Below are 17,138 nucleotides of genomic sequence, written 5' to 3'. Positions count from 1 at the left end.
CATGGACAGGGTGGATAGGGAGAAGATGTTCCCCTTAGTTGAAGGGTCAGTTACAAGAGGACACAAATTCAAGGTGAGGGGTAGGAGGTTGAGGGGGGATTTGCGGAAAACCCTTTTTTACTCAGAGGGCGGTGACACTCTGGAATGCACTGCCTGGGAGGGTAGTAGAGGAGGGTGGTAGAGTAGGGTAATAGAGGTTGGTGGCCTCACATCCTTTAAAAAGTGCCTGGATAAACACTTGGCATATCATAACATTCAAGACTATGGGCTAAGTGCTGGCAAATGGGATTAGGTAGCCAGGTCAGATATTTTTAATGAGTCGGTGCAGACTCGATGGGTCGAAGGGCCTCTTCTGCACTATATTGTTCTGTGTTTCTATGAAGGGGAAATCATAATTCAGGAATTCTGCGGGAAGTAACAAGCTTCCTGCCTCTCCAAAGCCTGTCCAGTATCTACAAGGCACAGATCAGGACTATAATAGAACGCTCTTCACTTACTGGGATGGGTACAGCTCCAAAACCACTCAAGACCACTTATCCAGTTAGGATAAAGCAGTCCTCTTAAATAGCACTCAATCTGTCACGGTAAACATTGATTCCCTCCACCACCGTTGCACAGTGACATCAGTGTGCATCATCTACAAGATGCGCTGCAGTGCACTGCAGGAACACATCAAGGCTTCAATGACAGCACCTTGCAAACCTTCAACCTCTATTACCTGTGCTCTTTGACCACATTGGTTAAAGGAGCGCATTGGTTGCTGTGGTCCAATAAATCTTTACTCCAATGTAAATAGCAAAGTCTCTGACTTGAGAACAATAAAACTGTGACTGTAGTTTCCATTTGAACAAAAAGAAATGCTGCCCCCACTCTGCCCTGCCTCTGCACAGTTTGAAAGCGAAAATAAATTGAAGGCAACAAATGATAAAAGACTAGATTATATAGTGGCTCAGAAAATGGTTCAGAAAAGAATTAGCTTGCGTATGATCCTTAGCTTCAAGAACCTCAGTTATTCAGATAGACTGACAGAGCTGTGTTCATTTTTTAATAACACATTCTTGCCAACCAAATGTAAATAGAGAAAATTACAGCTGTTCCATCCCACGTCTTTAATATTGACCTGGGAATTTCAATGGTTAAGAATACTGCTACAGGTTCAATACCATAATGTCACAATAGTGTGCATCTTCAAACAACAGCATTAATAACTTGCATTTCTATAGAATCATTAATGCAGTATGAAATAAGAACCAAGGCACTTCACAGCAGTAAAAGGCAAATATGTAGTAAGTCGCTGTGAATCTACCGAAAGCAAGGCATTAGTTTTCACATGAATGCTGACAGCACTTAGCTTTCCCTCAACAAGACTCTCCTGTCTCCTCCTCTACTGCTGTTAAATTATCAAACTGCTTATCCAACAAATAGTGCTGGGTGAGCGTTTCAGTTGACTGTTGGCAAGATTGTTTTTGGTCCCCAATTGAAACTCCGTTTCTTACTTACCCATACTATCTATCTCCCTGCCACATGCCTGAGACTAAACCACACTGTTAGCAACCTTGGTGCCATCAGCACCATCACTAAGCCCACCTATTGCTACTATGTAACATGGCAGGACTTTGCTCCTGTCTCAGCTCATCTACTGCAGAAACATCCTTTTATGCTTTTGTTACGTCTAAATTTGACTATTTCAATACATCCCTGGCAAATTTTGCACATTACACCCTCTATAGACCTGGGGAGGGATTCTCCCCTACCCGGCGGGGCGGGGGGTCCTGGCGGGATGGGGTGGCATGAACCACTCTGGCGTCGGGCCGCCCCAAAGGTGCGGACTTCTCCGCACTTTTAGGGGCCAAGCCCTCACCTTTAGGGCCTAGGCCCGCGCCGGAGTGCTTGCCGTCCCTCCGGTTGGCGTGGAAGGCCTTTGGCGCCACGCCAGCGGGGCCGAAGGGACTCCGCTGGCCGGCGGAAGTCCGCGCATGCGCGGGAGCGTCAGCGGCTGCTGACGTCATCCCTGCGCATGTGCAGGGGAGGGGTCACCTCCGCGTCGGCCATCGCGGAGGCTACGGCCGATGCGGAGGGGAAAGAGTGCCCCCCACGGCACAGGCCCGCCCGCGGATCGGTGGGCCCCGATCGCGGGCCAGGCCACTGTGAGGGCACCCCCCAGTGCCAGATCGCCCCGTGGCCCCCCCCCCCCAGGACCCCGAAGCCTGCTTACGCCACCTGGTCCCACTGGTAAGGGAGGCGGTTGAATTCACGCTGGCGGGACCGGCATTACAGCAGCGGGACTTTGGCCCATCGCGGGCCAGAGAATCGCCGGGGGAGGCCCGCCGAACGGCGCGATTCCCGCCCCTGCCAAATCTCCGGTGCGGAGAATTCAGCATCCGGCGGGGGCGGGATTCACGCCCACCACCCCGGCGATTCTCCGACCCGCCGGGGGGTCAGATAATCCCGCCCCTGATGTCATTTAAAACACTGCATCCTTACTTGTAACAAGTCCTATTGATCTATCACTCCTGTGCTCTCTGACCTATGTTTGCTCCCAGTAAAGCAACAGCTTGATGTTAAAATTCTCATCCTTGCTTTCAATTCCCGATATGGCCTCGCTCCTCTCTATCTCTGTAATCTCCTCCATTCGCACAACACTCCCAGATAACTGTACTCATTTAATTTGTCCATCCCTGTTTGCCCTTGAGAAGGTGGTGGTGAGCTGCCTTCTTGAACCGCTGCAGTCATATGGTGTAGGTGCACCCGCAGTGCTGTTTGGGAGGGAGTTCCAGCGACACTAAAGGGACAGTGATACATTTCCAAGTAAGGATGGTGTTGGGTTTGGAGGGGAACTTCCAAGTGGTGATGTTCCCACATGTCTTCTGCCCCTGTCCTTTGAGGTGGTTGAGGTCACGACTTTGAAAGATTCTGTCAAAAGAGCCTCGGTGAATAGCCGCAGTTTGCACTGGAATGCTGACTTTGGGTGCATTAGAGTGCTAAAGTGGGAGTTTGGTGACTGAGGGAGTTCGGTGAGGAGGGAGCAAGGTGCTCCTTTCATTTTCTACATTTCCCCAATGAGTGTGAGGGGATCCGGAAATTTACAAAGCGTCCAGCTGACTGAGAGTAGAGTCGGAGGGCGGAGTTCCAGCCGGTGAGTAAACAGAGGAACTGACCTCAGGTGAAAAAAGTTGAAAAAGTGACACCACAGGAAAGCTGTGACCTGATAGGAAATCTGCACTCAATTTGAAAATAAAACAAAATAATTGTTAAACTAATTAAACCGAATTAATTAATTAGTAAATCATAAGTAGAAGGGTATCTAAACCAGAGGCAGGAGATTACTGTACTTAGCATTTTGCATTTAGAGTAGAAATCTAGTGCTAAGAGGCATATAGTTAACTGTAACTTATTTTAATTTATTAAGTATTTTTAAAAAATTAATGTATTAATTAGTTCTAGAAATGGCAGTTAGGGGCGTAAAATGCTTCACTTGTTAGATGTGGGAGGTCAGTGAAGCTTCTAGCATTCCAGACAACTACATCTACAGGAGATGCATCCAACTGCAACGCCTCAGAGACCACATGGATCGGTTGAAGCAGCAGTTGGATGCTCTTATGAGCATGCAGGTGATGGAAAGCATCATAAACAGGAGTTTTAGAGGCATGGGTACACCCAAGGTGCAGGAAGATAGATGGGTGACCGCTAGAAGGAGCAGGCAGTCAGTGCAGGAATTCCCTGTGACTGTCCCCCTCTCTAACAAGTGTAGCGTATTCCATACTGTTGGGGGGGGGGGTGGCCTATTGGGAAAACAGAAGCCAGAGCTGTGGCACCATGGCTGGCTCTGTTGTTCAGCAGGGAGGGACAAAGTGCTGAACAGCAATTGTTATAGGGGACTGTATAGCCAGGGGCATAGATCGGCACTTCTGTGGATGTGAAAGAGACTCCAGGGCAGTATGTTGCATCCAGGGTCAAGGATGTCTCTGAACGGGGAGGGTGAATAGCCAGAGGTCCTACAGCAGGTGTTCAGGGAGTTAGGTAGACAGTTTAAAAAACAGGGCCTCTAGGGTTGTAATCTCGGGATTACTCCCCGTGCCATATGCCAGTGAGGCATGGAATTGGAAGATAGTACAGCTAAACACATGGTGTAGAAGGGAGGGTTTCGGACATTTGGAGAATTGGGGTCTCTTCTGGGGCAGGTGAGACCTGTACAAGAAGGACAGATTGCATCTAAACTGGAGGGGCACCAATATCCTGGCCATGAGGTTTGCCAGTGTTACACGGGAGGGTTTAAACTAGTGTGGCGGGAGGGTGGGAACCGGAGCAATAGGTCAACAAATGAAATAACAGGGGGATCTAGAGAATAGGGCCAGTTAGACTCAGAGGACGAGCAGGCAGGGTGATGTTGTTAAACACAGCGGAACTGGTGGTCTGAGGTGTATTTGTTTCAATGCGCAAAATATAACATGGTCTAAATATAAAGATGATCTTAGAGCTTTGATTAGTATTTGGAACGATGATGTTGTTGCCATTACAGAGGCTTGATTGAGGGAGGGACAGGATGGCAGTTAAAGGTTCCAGGATTTAGATGTTTCAAAATTGATAGAGGGGGATGTAAAAGGGGTGGGGTCTTACACTACTAGTTAAGGAGAATATCACAGCTGTTCTGTAGGAGGACATCTCAGAGGGTTCATGCAGCGAGGCAATATTGGCAGAGCTCAGGAATAGGAAGGGCACTATCACAATGCTGGGGGTTTATTGCAGGGCTCCCAATAGTCAGTGGGAGATAAATGTTAATATACAACTACCACCTCCTCTTTACCATGGATGTCCAATCTCGCTGTACCTCCATTCCCATCAGGATGGTCAGAGGGCTCTTGCTTCTTCCTTGAACAGCGGCTTGAACAATCCCCATCCCCCAACACGCTCCTCCGTCTGGCTGAATTGTCCTCTCACTGAATAATTTCTTCTTTAACATGTCTCATTTCCTCCAAACCAAAAGTGTTTATACTTTTGGTTTGGACAGCTTTGCCTGTCTCTTCATGGGATATGTGGAACATTCCTTGTCCCAGTCCTATTCCGGCCCCATGCCACAACTCTTTTATCGGTACATCGAGGACTATTTCAGTGCTGCTTCATGTTCTGTCTGGACCTGGAAAAATGTATTAATTTTGCTTTCAATTTCCATCCCATAAATTAAAGGTCCTGAGGAAGGAGCTGCGCTCCGAAAGCTAGTGATTCGAAATAAACCTGTTGGACTTTAACCTGATGTTGTATGACTTCTTACTGTATTCACCCCAGTCCAACGCCGGCACCTCCACACCATTATTAAATTAACTCAGCAGATTCTTTGAACTGTACTTGCTTTACATCTGTTACCAGGCCCTAGGCTCTTCCATTATTTTGAATCAAACAATTTCAATCCCCACTAAAAGCTATGCTCCTAAGCCAGCAGCGATTGTTTCTCTGGGCCTTCGAGCATTACCAGCAGCAGCCATTTCTCAGGTGGCATTTCCGGCAATGGAGAGCTGCCAACCTGTGATTCAGCAGCTGCCCCTGGGGGCAGATTCTTGCCCTCTGGGGTCATTGATTCTGTGGGAGGCTTGACATTGGCCAGGAAAATTACTAAATGCAGTTAAATCACATTGGACCAGAAGCAATGTGGGGCTCACATTTGTTCTTCAGCTGGAGCTGGGGATGCCCAGTCACAAAATGTAAATCCCAGCCACGGTCTAGAATAGACACTGAGGCTCAAGTGTCATAAGATCGGAGTAATTCTTGGGGATGTCATACTCATGTTAAAGGGAGGAGATGTTCAGGGGGAACGCTGATTGTTCAAAGTAACCCTCAGCTTTGTACAGAATTTTAGTTGATGTTTTTTGAAAGTTCTCAATCTTCTTAGCTGCTTGGAGACCTTCAAGCCTCACCTCCTCCCTCTACCAGTTTAGCTCAGTTGGTTAGGCAGCTGGTTTGTGATGTAGAGCAAGGCCAGCAGCGCAGGTTCAATTCCCAAACCGGCTGGGGTTATTCATGAAGGCTCTGCCTTCTCAACCTTGCCTGTTGTCTGAGGTGTGATGACCTTCAGGTTAAATCACCACCAGTCAGCTTTCCCCCTCAAAGGGAAAAGCAGCCTAATGCCATCTGGGACTATGGTGACTTTGTCCCCCCCCTCCAGCCCATGACCAGTGAGTATCAGTGAGGGGTCATTATGTGCTTCCTGGGTAGTTCCATAAAGAACCAGCATGGCCTACAACTTTTAGAATTATGTAAGAACCACCCTAGAGACAGAACCACCAGAAACTACTCCACTCACTGGGGATGTGGATTGCCGCCCAGTGTGTGGATAACTCAACGTATTATTTTGAAAAAGAACAACCCCAGTAATTATAGTTACAAGAAAGGAGCAATTTCTTGGGTACTAAATTAAAACCAGAAGAGAAATGATTAATATACTATGATGATCAGTGAGTTGCTAGACAGTAGCTCAGTTGTGCTGATGGTATTGATACAGATCATTCCTTCCCCAGGAAGCTATGATCGTCAAGGCATAGAGGATGCATTTATTTCCCCATGCTTTTATTTTACAGCTCGGCAGGGAGTCCCATCTGTTTGCCCTGTGGGTCAAATGACAACTCCTTGATAGGGCTCTCAATTCCAGTCTTCGGTCTGTGCACTTGCTGAGACAGATCATTTTTACTTATCCAGATGCCCATGCCTTGCATTTTTCTAGCACGGGTGAAACTATCTTTTGGAATGCTGTGTAATTTCAGCCATATGTCTCTGCAGTACGATCAGCATTGGAAATATACTGAGGCAAGAACATCAACCTCTGGCTGCTAAAGTTACAACAAAATAGAAGTGCTGCTTCATATATTTGTCTTGCCAAACTCAAATCACCAAATTACGTAACTATCCGCTGCTGGAGAAAAATTCACCCCGAATCATTACTCAGTCGTGGCCTTTTGAGCCTTGTGCCGCATTTTCCAATGTCTCCCGACTTAAAATGATTAACTGGATAATAATGGCCTAGTTACTCCACTGGCCTGTCATGTTATTGCCCATGTTTGTAATGGGTTCTCCTGGCCTTCATCATTTCAGCTTCATTATTCATTGTCAGCTCAAACTCATTATAAAGACTTACCAACCATGTTCCCACAAAATTCTAATTGAAGGCAGGTGGGTAGGTGGATTACTGCCTACTCCTGCTTTCAGCCATTAAAACCTATGCAGACGGAAAGCATAGCAGCACTTATAACCGTATTATTTAATTGTTTTCAAATAGTGGAAGCATAAGTCATTGCTTTAGAAGAATCGGTGCCAGCTCTAGCTTTTGGTGATAATTGCACAAGAGTTGTAACAATATTTTGGGATAGAAATTGAATATGGTACATTTTCAGCCACAAGGGGAATGGTGTGTGATTGGCCTGCATCCATTGTTAAGCCATGATGTGGAGATGCCGATGTTGGACTGGGGTGGGCACAGTAAGAAGTTTTACAACACCAGGTTAAAGCCCTACAGATTTATTTGGAATCATAAGCTGATTCACCTGATGAAGGAGCTACGCTCCGAAAGCTCGTGATACCAAATAAACGTGTTGGACTTTAACCTGGTGTTGTAAGACTTCTTGTTGAGGCAGACAGAGCTTAAACTTGATGCTGCGTGCTCATTTAAATGAGTGTAGCATTGGTATGAATGGGACCAGTACTGCCGGGATCAGAATGAATAAGAGCAGCATTTATAAGAGAGCATGTTGCATAGGCAGTCCACTCCTCTTAAAGGCAGTCTGTCGCTCTTAAAGGGAAGTTGCATTCAGTGGAAGGGAGCTGCTGTCGGCTGCCTATGTTGACCCTGGTTCATGCAGAAGCTGCACACATTAAGTGTCTTGGAAAGTAGAAGACACCTTGGTTCATGGAAGCAGCTCTTGGAGGCATCATTGATGGAGATGGACAGATGAAGAATGACAATAAGTGGAATTTAATGCTGCTATTAGGCTTAAGGAAAGGTATAATAATAATCTTTATTGTCACAAGTAGGCATGCAATGAAGTTACTGTGAAACGCTCCTAGTCCACACATTCCGACGCCTGTTCGGGTACACTGGGAGAATTCAGAATGTCCAAATTACCTAACAGCATGTCTTTCGAGACTTGTGGGGGGAAACTGGAGCACCCGGAGGAAACCCACGCAGACACAGGGAGAATGTTCAGACTCCACACAGACAGTGACCCAGGCTGGGAAGTAAACCTGGGACCTTGGAGTGTGAAGCAACAGTGCTAGCCACTGTGCTACTGTGCGCCGTTTGATGTGGCAGGAGGGCGACTTCATGCTTCTCCATACTTAAGGGTCTCATGCTGCTGCTGCTGCTGGTATTCAACCACTTGTGTGTGGGAATGGCCCAGCAAACTCTGGCGGGAACAGCGTTGATGTCTGCATTTGACGGAATACTTTTAGTCCTGGAGGGAGTAATGAAGGCTAGGTAACAGCTCGAGGAGCCGAGCAGCTGGACGAATGACTTACAGCTTGGGAAGATTCTGTGAGGAATTCCATCTCCACTACATGGCAAATCAGAATTTGACTGACGCGCTTAAAAGGATTAAATTATTTTGGCCGATAGCACAAATTGAGTTTATATAGTTTTGATAGTCTATTTTACATCACCTTCCATTTAATGCTGGAAGAGCAGGACAAATGGGGTGATGTTTGAGGAATTTCCCAGCCAACGGCTCTAAGTGCAATGCTGCCTCTTGTTTTGTAATTGAGAATATTCGGATTTGCAACTACAGCGATATTGAAAGAGAATTTCCTGGTGCAGATCACTGCATGTAATTCCCAGGTGGGTTTGTCGAAATTGTACAGATATTGTACTAAACATGTGTGAATCCATGCAGAGCTCCATAGATATAACTGGTAATTTAAAGAGCTGATATTACAACGGCATGGGGCTAAAGATGTTGAATAAAGAGTTAATGCGAATAAGATCATACTGAACGTGTGTGAAAGAAGCTTTCTCACAGCACTATCACTCACTGAGAGGATTTCTGAGGGGTAGCTCTAGCTATATGTTCGTCTTATTTAACCTTTGTAAATAGTTGGCTTGTAAATAACTGTTTTTTGAACAAACACCATTGCCTCCCATGTCATAACCGCTTTAATCACACAGAAAAATGGTTCATGTTCAAGGACTGAGAAGATTCTGGAAGAATTTTTTATTTATTTTAAAAATACTGTCCTTTAAAGGATTAATGTAATGATTCTGGTTGTTAAGAAGTTAATGAAATCGGAGACAAACCCATGATTTCAGAAAATTGACAATGGATGAGGAGATCCTAAATCTAAGGTGAACGGCTGGTTATGCAGCTGGTTAAGACTGTGGTGTTTTTAATGGGCATGACTTTATGTCTTTAGTCCCTGCACTGGCTGAGGTCGTTTTTGTGATATTCCTCTTCTACTTGTGATAACATGCCATCATGGGAAGACAGCTAGAGATGTGTAGCAAGCCATGATTAGACATCTTTGAGAAATCAAGGATATTGCAGGAAGAGAGAGAGAAATCTAAGACCTGTTTATATACGATTCATTGCATTAATAATGTGAAACTTAATTTGATAAGAAACGCTCTGAAAACACTGACAGTGTTGATTTGTTCAATACTATTTACCACTAAGTGGCATTTACGTTTACAAAACTCAAGTTTCAATTACAATGTTGGAATGAACATATATTAATATATTTCACAGAGAGGATCTTTCACTAAGTGCTGACCTCATGGCCTATTGATCATCATACATCTAAGCTGCAATACACATGGAGAATTGGTTATTATAAATCGACTATTATTGCACTGATCCATTGAACTACTGGTCAAGTTGATCACTGAATAAGAATGAAAATGAAATTACACTTAAGTAGACTAACCTATCAACAGTATTTGAAAGATAGGGTGCAATCTACCGGCCGCGTCCTACCAGATTTGGGGCGGAGCGCAGCCGGTTGATCCTGGGAGAGGCCTCCCCCAGTGTTCCTGATGTCCATGACATCTGGTTAGATGAGCGGGGCATAATCTCACATGGTTAAGTGAGTTGAAAAACCCATTTAGCCTTGCTGACGACGGATTGAACGGCCACCTGGCATCTATCGGCCTGGCCAGGAGGACCCCTGTTGAGTGCCGATTCGTACTTGTCCCCACAAATGGGGACCAGGCGTATAATAATAATAATAATCGCTTATTGTCACAAGTAGGCTTCAATGAAGTTACTGTGAAAAGCCCCTAGTCGCCGCATTCTGGCGTCTGTTTGGGGAGGCCGGTAGGGGAATTGAACCCGCGCTGCTGCCTTTGTCTGCATTACAAGCCAGCTCTTTAGCCCAGTGTGCTGAACAAGGCATATCTGCACTTGAGGGGTCTCCCAGGTGATCGGAAGCCTTTGGACAGCGTGGCACCCTGGCACTGCTGGTGCCACCTGGGCACATTGACACTGCCAGGGTGCCCAAGTTGTGCTGCTAGGTTCACTGCCAGGGTGCCAAGCTGGCATTTTGCCCGTGCCAGGTATCAGGCCCGAGATGCCCTGCCAGAATGTTGTGGGATGCGGGGTGGGGGGGGGGGAGGGGGGAGAGAGGGGGTTCGGGAGGAGGCAGGAGAGGGGGCTCGAGAACCCCCCCCCAACAGGTGAGTTGGGGCATTAGCGGGGTCTGGAGGTCACATTAGGGGGTCTAGAGATGGGGGTGCCATTTAAAAATGACATCTCGATCCTTTCCTGCACTGAGGAGCTCTGTTCGTCGGACCATAGGCACTTGTCGTACCTATGCAAACAAAGCAACTTGCTTGCACAGAACACAATATGATGCCACAAAGAACAATGAGATGAATGATTACTTAATCGGGTTAACGTTTTTTATTCGCCAAAGGTAGAACTTCGTAGCCTTCTTGAAAAATATGGGATTGGATTGGATTCGGATTTTGTTTATTGTCACGTGTACCGAGGTACAGTGAAAAGTATTTTTCTGCGAGCAGCTCAACAGATCATTAAGTACATGAAAAGAAAAAAAAGGAAAAGAAAATACATGGGGATCAGGATGGAATCTTTTAGATGATTTTGAACAAGCAAATGTCTCAACAAAAGGAGATAAATGCAATGCTTCATGACTTTTGCAATGGAACGTAGCTGTCAGCTACAGGACTCATAACCATTTGCCACTATGGGAAGGCTCGTGGAAACAACAAAGAAACAATATAAGTGCCGTTACGGCCGCAGCTTCATGGTTTTGATGGACCTGCCGCCAAGCTTATGGGAGACAATCAGTAGAATCTCCACAGTCAAAGCCTTTGCGTTCAGATCTGAGGGTTAGATTGGAACCCACAACCTCTGACTCAGGTGACAGTGTGAGCCCAGCTGACACTATAATTGACTCTTCTGTACTTTCAAACTATTGCCTCCTCGATCATCAATCATCACCAGATCGCAACTGTCTTGAATGCTGGCCAGTTTTAACAGTCAGCAATCAGTTAGATATAACTGGCTAATCAAGGATAGATTTTTAACTTTGGGCTGCTGAGATTGATGCATTTTGCATTTTATCTTGTGTTGTATTTTGCACGTGCCTTCAGCAACTAATTCATTTTCTACAGTTCTCAGCTTTTATGATCTAAATTTCCGTAATAGCTTAAACCTCCTTATATGCTTCATAGAAATTTTAGTACAGAGGAGGTTATTCAGGTTGCTACACCTCTGCTGATACTTATTATTCCATCAAATTTATCTGCTTTAATCACATTTTGCTGCTCTATCCTTGTGCAATTTAAGATATTTTGTCTTTGGGTACTTAACAAATTTTCCTTTTGAATATTGACTTCCAATAGTTAAATAATTTAAAACATCTGATCCTGAATTGTCTTTTCTTGTTACCAATTATTAAGTTGTAGGATGGCATTTTCTGTCATAAAGAACTGATATTCCCAGTGTAAAAATAATATGGCTACCAGTGTCTATTTAGTCATGTATGGTCCTGTTCTTTGCCCTGTATTGATTTTTGGATTTGTTATTTGTACTTAAGTAGTGTGAGAATTGTATCCTTCTATAGGTGGAGCGAGCAAGAGGAGGACCCTGAGCCAGGCAGTCAGCAGCATCTGGAGACAAGTGTGAGAGGAGGACACTGAGCCAGGCAATCAGTATGACCTCTAGGTGACTGCGAAAGGAGGACCTTAGGACTGTCAGTCAGCAGCACCAAGAGGAGTGGGCAAGAGGAGGACTGTGGAAAACCATGGTATTGCATTGTATAGTGTTGTTACATGCCTGGGCTTGTCCCTGCTGGCTCCGCCTGTGGCTCCTCCCCTCAGGCCCATGTATAAAGGTGGCTAGTCTCCGTCTCTGATCTAGTTTGAGATCAGAGGCCAGGAGGCTAGCTGTTTAGTATATTAAAGCCTCAGTTACGTTCATCACTCGTCGTGTGTGTATTGATGGCATATCAATTTAATACACAAAACATCTAAGATGAACCCATCACTCAAGCCTGATCGCCTGGAACTGAACCCACAGGCAGCTGACGCCACGGCAACATTCGAGCATTGGCTAAGCTGCTTCGAAGCGTACCTCGCCCTTCGCCGAAGACTTCACAGACCTCCAGAAGAAGCAGATCCTCCACACACGGGTGAGCCCATGAGTCTTTCTTCTCATCAGGGACTCCCCCTCGTATACGGAGGCGATAATGCTGCTGCAGGAACAATATGTGAAGTCTGTAAACGAGGTGTATGCTAGGCACCTCCTTGCCATGAGGCGACAACGCCCTGGGGAAGCACTAGCAGAATTCCTGTGTGCTTTACAAGTACTCTGCCGGACTGTGATTGCCAGGCGGTATCGGCTACCCAACACGCGGAGCTGTTGGTCAGGGACACTTATGTCGCAGGCATGAAATCAAACTATATCCACCAGCGATTGCTAGAAGGGGGTACACTTGGCCTCCCAGAGACAGTGCAACTCTCAAACCCGCTGGAGATGGCCTCCCAGAACATGGAGGCCTACACCTCTGACCGCGCAGCACCCTCGTGAACCTCGTGGGCGCCGCCACCATCCGACCCGGGTGCGACGCAAGCCTGTGCCGAGCAGCGGCCCGCCAACGCCGGAAGTCCGAGTTGCTACTTTTGCGGCCAGGGTAATCATCCCACACAACGCTGCCCTGTACGGAACGCGACTTGCAAATGGTGTGGGAGGAAGGGCCACTTTGCAAAAGCCTGCCAGGCCCGATCTCTCCCTAAAACCTCTAGGCCCAGCAGCGCTGCCTGCTGCCCGTCGGGGCCACCCCCAGCTGCCACACCACCCGACATGTGCGACACATGGGCGCCGCCATCTTCAATTTCGGCCGCCATGTGCGACCCATGTGGGCCACCATATTTAATGCAATTTTGTTCTCCACCCACCACGCGCGACCCATGGGGCCGCCATCTTTGACGCCATCGCCGATGCCACCCGCCACGCATGACTCATGGGGGCCGCCATCTTGGGACCACTCCGCAGCCTCCCGGGAGCACGGCTCACCCGACCGTACGCTGGCCACTACTACCTCCGACCGGCCTACCAACCGCCTTCCGAAGCTCGCCTCCATCATGCTCGACCAGTCCCGGCCTCATCACCTCACGAAGTCTACGATGACCGTCCGGATCAACGGGCACGAGACGGCCTGTCTTTTCGACTCTGGGAGACAGACAGCTTCATACACCCAGATACGGTAAGGCGCTGCTCCCTCCCAATTTTACTCGCGACCCAGAAAATCTTCTTGGCTTCCGGATCCCATGCAGTAGAAATCCGGGGGTACTGTGTCGCGACCCTTACTGTACAAGGCGTAGAGTACGTTAACTTTAAGCTCTATGTCCTTCCCCATCTCTGCGCTGCCCTATTACTGGGGCTCGACTTCCAGTGCCACCTCCAAAGCCTTACTTTAAAATTCGGTGGACCCCAGCCCTCCCTCACCGTCTGTAGACTCGTGACACTTAAGGTCGCCCCACCCTTGCTCTTCGCAAATCTCACCCCGGACTGTAAGCCCGTCACTACTAGGAGCAGACGATACAGCGCCCGAGACAGGGCCTTTATCAGGTCGGAGGTCCAGTGACTCCTGTGAGGGGGGATCATTGAGGCTAGTACCAGCCCCTGGAGAACCCAAGTGATGGTCGTCAAGACTGGGGAGAAGCACCGGATGATCATCGATTACAGTCAGACGATCAACTGGTACACGCAGCTCGATGCGTACCCCCTGCCCCGCATATCTGACATGGTCAACCAGATTGCTCAGTATCGAGTCTTCTCCACAGTTGGCGGGAAGTCCGCGTACCACCAGCTCCCTATCCACCCGGAGGACCGCCAATACACTGCCTTCGAGGCAGATGGTTGCCTCTATCACTTCCTCAGGGTCCCCTTCGGCATCACCAATGGGGTCTCGGTCTTCCAAAGAGAAATGGACCGAATGGTTGACCAGTACGGGCTGCAGGCCACGTTCCCGTACTTAGATAATGTCACCATCTGCGGCCATGACCAGCAGGACCATGACGAAAACCTTCGGCACTTCCTCCACACAGCTAAACTCCTGAACCTCACCTATAATAAGGAAAAATGCATGTTCCGCACAACCCGCCTAGCCATCCTCGGCTACGTCGTGGAACACGGAGTCCTAGGGCCCAACCCCGACTGCATGTTCCTCCTCCTGGATTTCCCCCTCCCCCACTGCCCCAAGGCCCTGAAGAGATGCCTGGGGTTCATCTCATACTGTGCCCAGTGGGTCCCCAATTATGCGGACAAGGCCCGTTCACTTATTAAATCCAAAATTGTTCCCCTGACGGCTGAGGCCCGACTGGCCTTCAATCGCATCAAGGCAGAGCCAAAGCCGCAATGCACACTGTGGACGAGTCCATTCCATTCCAGGTGGAGAGCGATGCGTCGGACTTTGCTCTGGCTGCTACCCTCAACCAGGCGTGCAGGCCCGTGGCTTTCTTCTCCTGTACCCTTCATGCCTCTGAAATTTGACACTCCTCCGTCGTAAAGAAAGCCCAAGCCATCGTAGAAGCTGTGCGACATTGGAGGCATTACCTGGCCGGCAGGCGATTCACTCTCCTCATTGACCAACAGTCGGTTGCCCTCATGTTCAATAACACACAGCGGGGTAAGATCAAGAATGACAAGATTCTGAGGTGGAGGATCGAGCTCTCCACCAACAACTATGATATCTTGTATCGACCTGGGAAGCTCAATGAGTCCCCAGATGCCCTATCCCATGGTACATGTGCCAGTGCACAAGCAGACCGACTCCGGGCCCTCCACGATGACCTCTGTCACCCGGGGGTCACCCGTTTTATTCATTTTGTCAAGGCTCGCAACCTGCCTCACTCCATCGAGGAGTTCAGGAGCATGACCAGGGACTGCCAGGTCTGCGCGGAGTGCAAACCGCACTTCTATCGGCCAGACAGAGCGCACCTGGTAAAGGCCTCTCGCCACTTTGAGCGCCTCAGCATCGATTTCAAAGGGCCCCTCCCCTCCACTGACCATAACGTGTACTTCCTCAACATTGTTGACGAGTACTCAAGATTCCCCTTTGCCATCCCATGCCCTGACATGACCTCTGCCACCGTCATCAAGGCCCTGCACAGTCTTTTCACCTTGTTCGGTTTCCCCACCTACATTCATAGCGATCGAGATTCCTCCTTCATGAGCGACGAGTTGCGCCAGTTCCTGCTCAGCAAGGGCATCGCCTCCAGCAGGACGACCAGCTACAACCCCCGGGGCAGCGGACAGGTGGAGAGGGAGAACGCGACGATCTGGAAGGCCGTCCTCCTGGCCTTACGGTCTAGAAGTCTCCCAGTCTCCTGCTGGCAGGAAGTCCTCTCCGATGCGCTCCACTCCATCCGGTCGCTCCTGTGTACAGCCACCAATGAGACTCCCCATGAGCGTATGTTTGCCTTCCCCAGGAAGCACCTCTGGGGTCTCGCTCCCGCCCTGGCTGACAGTCCCAGGCCCCGTCCTCCTCCGGAAGCATGCGAGGAGTCATAAATCAGACCCCCTTGTCGAGATGGTCCTGCTCCTCCATGCCAATCCACAATATGCCTACGTGGCACATCAGGACGGGCGACAGGACACAGTCTCCCTTCGGGATTTGGCACCTGCAGGTTCCCCAGCGACCATCACCACCACCCCCGACCCTACACCGGCTTCCCCCACTTCTGCCCACCTACCTCAAGAACTGGCACCTGCAGGCCCACGGGCAACCATCACCACCACCCCCGCCCATACACTGCTCCCCCCTCCACCAACTCAGCAACTGGGTGACGAAGAGGACAACACGCTCCCGGACGTGCAGGTCTCGACACCGGTGCCCACACCACAGCCGGGACTGAGGCGATCACGGCGGAAGGCCATGCCCCCGGCAGAGTCGATGTTTAAGCCTACTTCACCCCCGCTGGACTCTTTTTTAAAAAAGGGGGTGAATGTGGTAAACCACGGTATTGCATTGCATTGTGTTGTACATGCCTGGGCTTGTCCCTGCTGGCTCCACCTGTGGCTCCTCCCCTCGGGCTCATGCATAAAGGTAGCTAGTCTCCGCCTCTGATCCAGTTCGGGATAAGAGTCCAGAAGGCTTGCTGTTTAGTGTATTAAAGCCTCAGTTACCAGTTCATCGCTCGTCGTGTGTTTGTTGATGGCATATCAAGGACCCTGGGATAGGGTGTCAGCAGCAGCATCTAAAGGTTGAGAAGAGGACCTCAAAACAGGCAGTCAGCAGAAATTAGCGAGTAGATTAAAAAAATTGAAAGCTTTATGAAAGGAGTGATTTTTTAAAGCATCCAAGAGTCATATCATAGGGAAAACCAAATCCTTCAAGTGGGATTGCGAACCAGGGTGAGAGGAGCTGCGGCCTTGGTAAGTAACACCAGAGGAGTGTTTCTACTGCACAGCTTTTAAAGTAACGTTTAGATTAAGTAATGTTTAAAGTATAAGAGGTAAGGTAAGTTCCAGACCATATTTATTATTTTGTAATGGGAGATATTAAACACAAAGGGAGTAATTCAAAGGGAAGTTGTGACAGGGCAGTTCGGCCACATAGAATGCAATGCTCCTCCTGTACGATGTGAGAAGTGAGGGACACTTTTAGTGTCCAGGGCAACCATGTGTGCTGGAAGTGTCTTC

The sequence above is a fragment of the Scyliorhinus torazame genome, chromosome 6, assembly GCF_047496885.1.
Source record: "Scyliorhinus torazame isolate Kashiwa2021f chromosome 6, sScyTor2.1, whole genome shotgun sequence".
Taxonomy (NCBI): domain Eukaryota; kingdom Metazoa; phylum Chordata; class Chondrichthyes; order Carcharhiniformes; family Scyliorhinidae; genus Scyliorhinus; species Scyliorhinus torazame.
The sequence above is the reverse complement of the archived record's forward strand: the minus strand, read 5'-3'. Positions refer to the sequence as shown.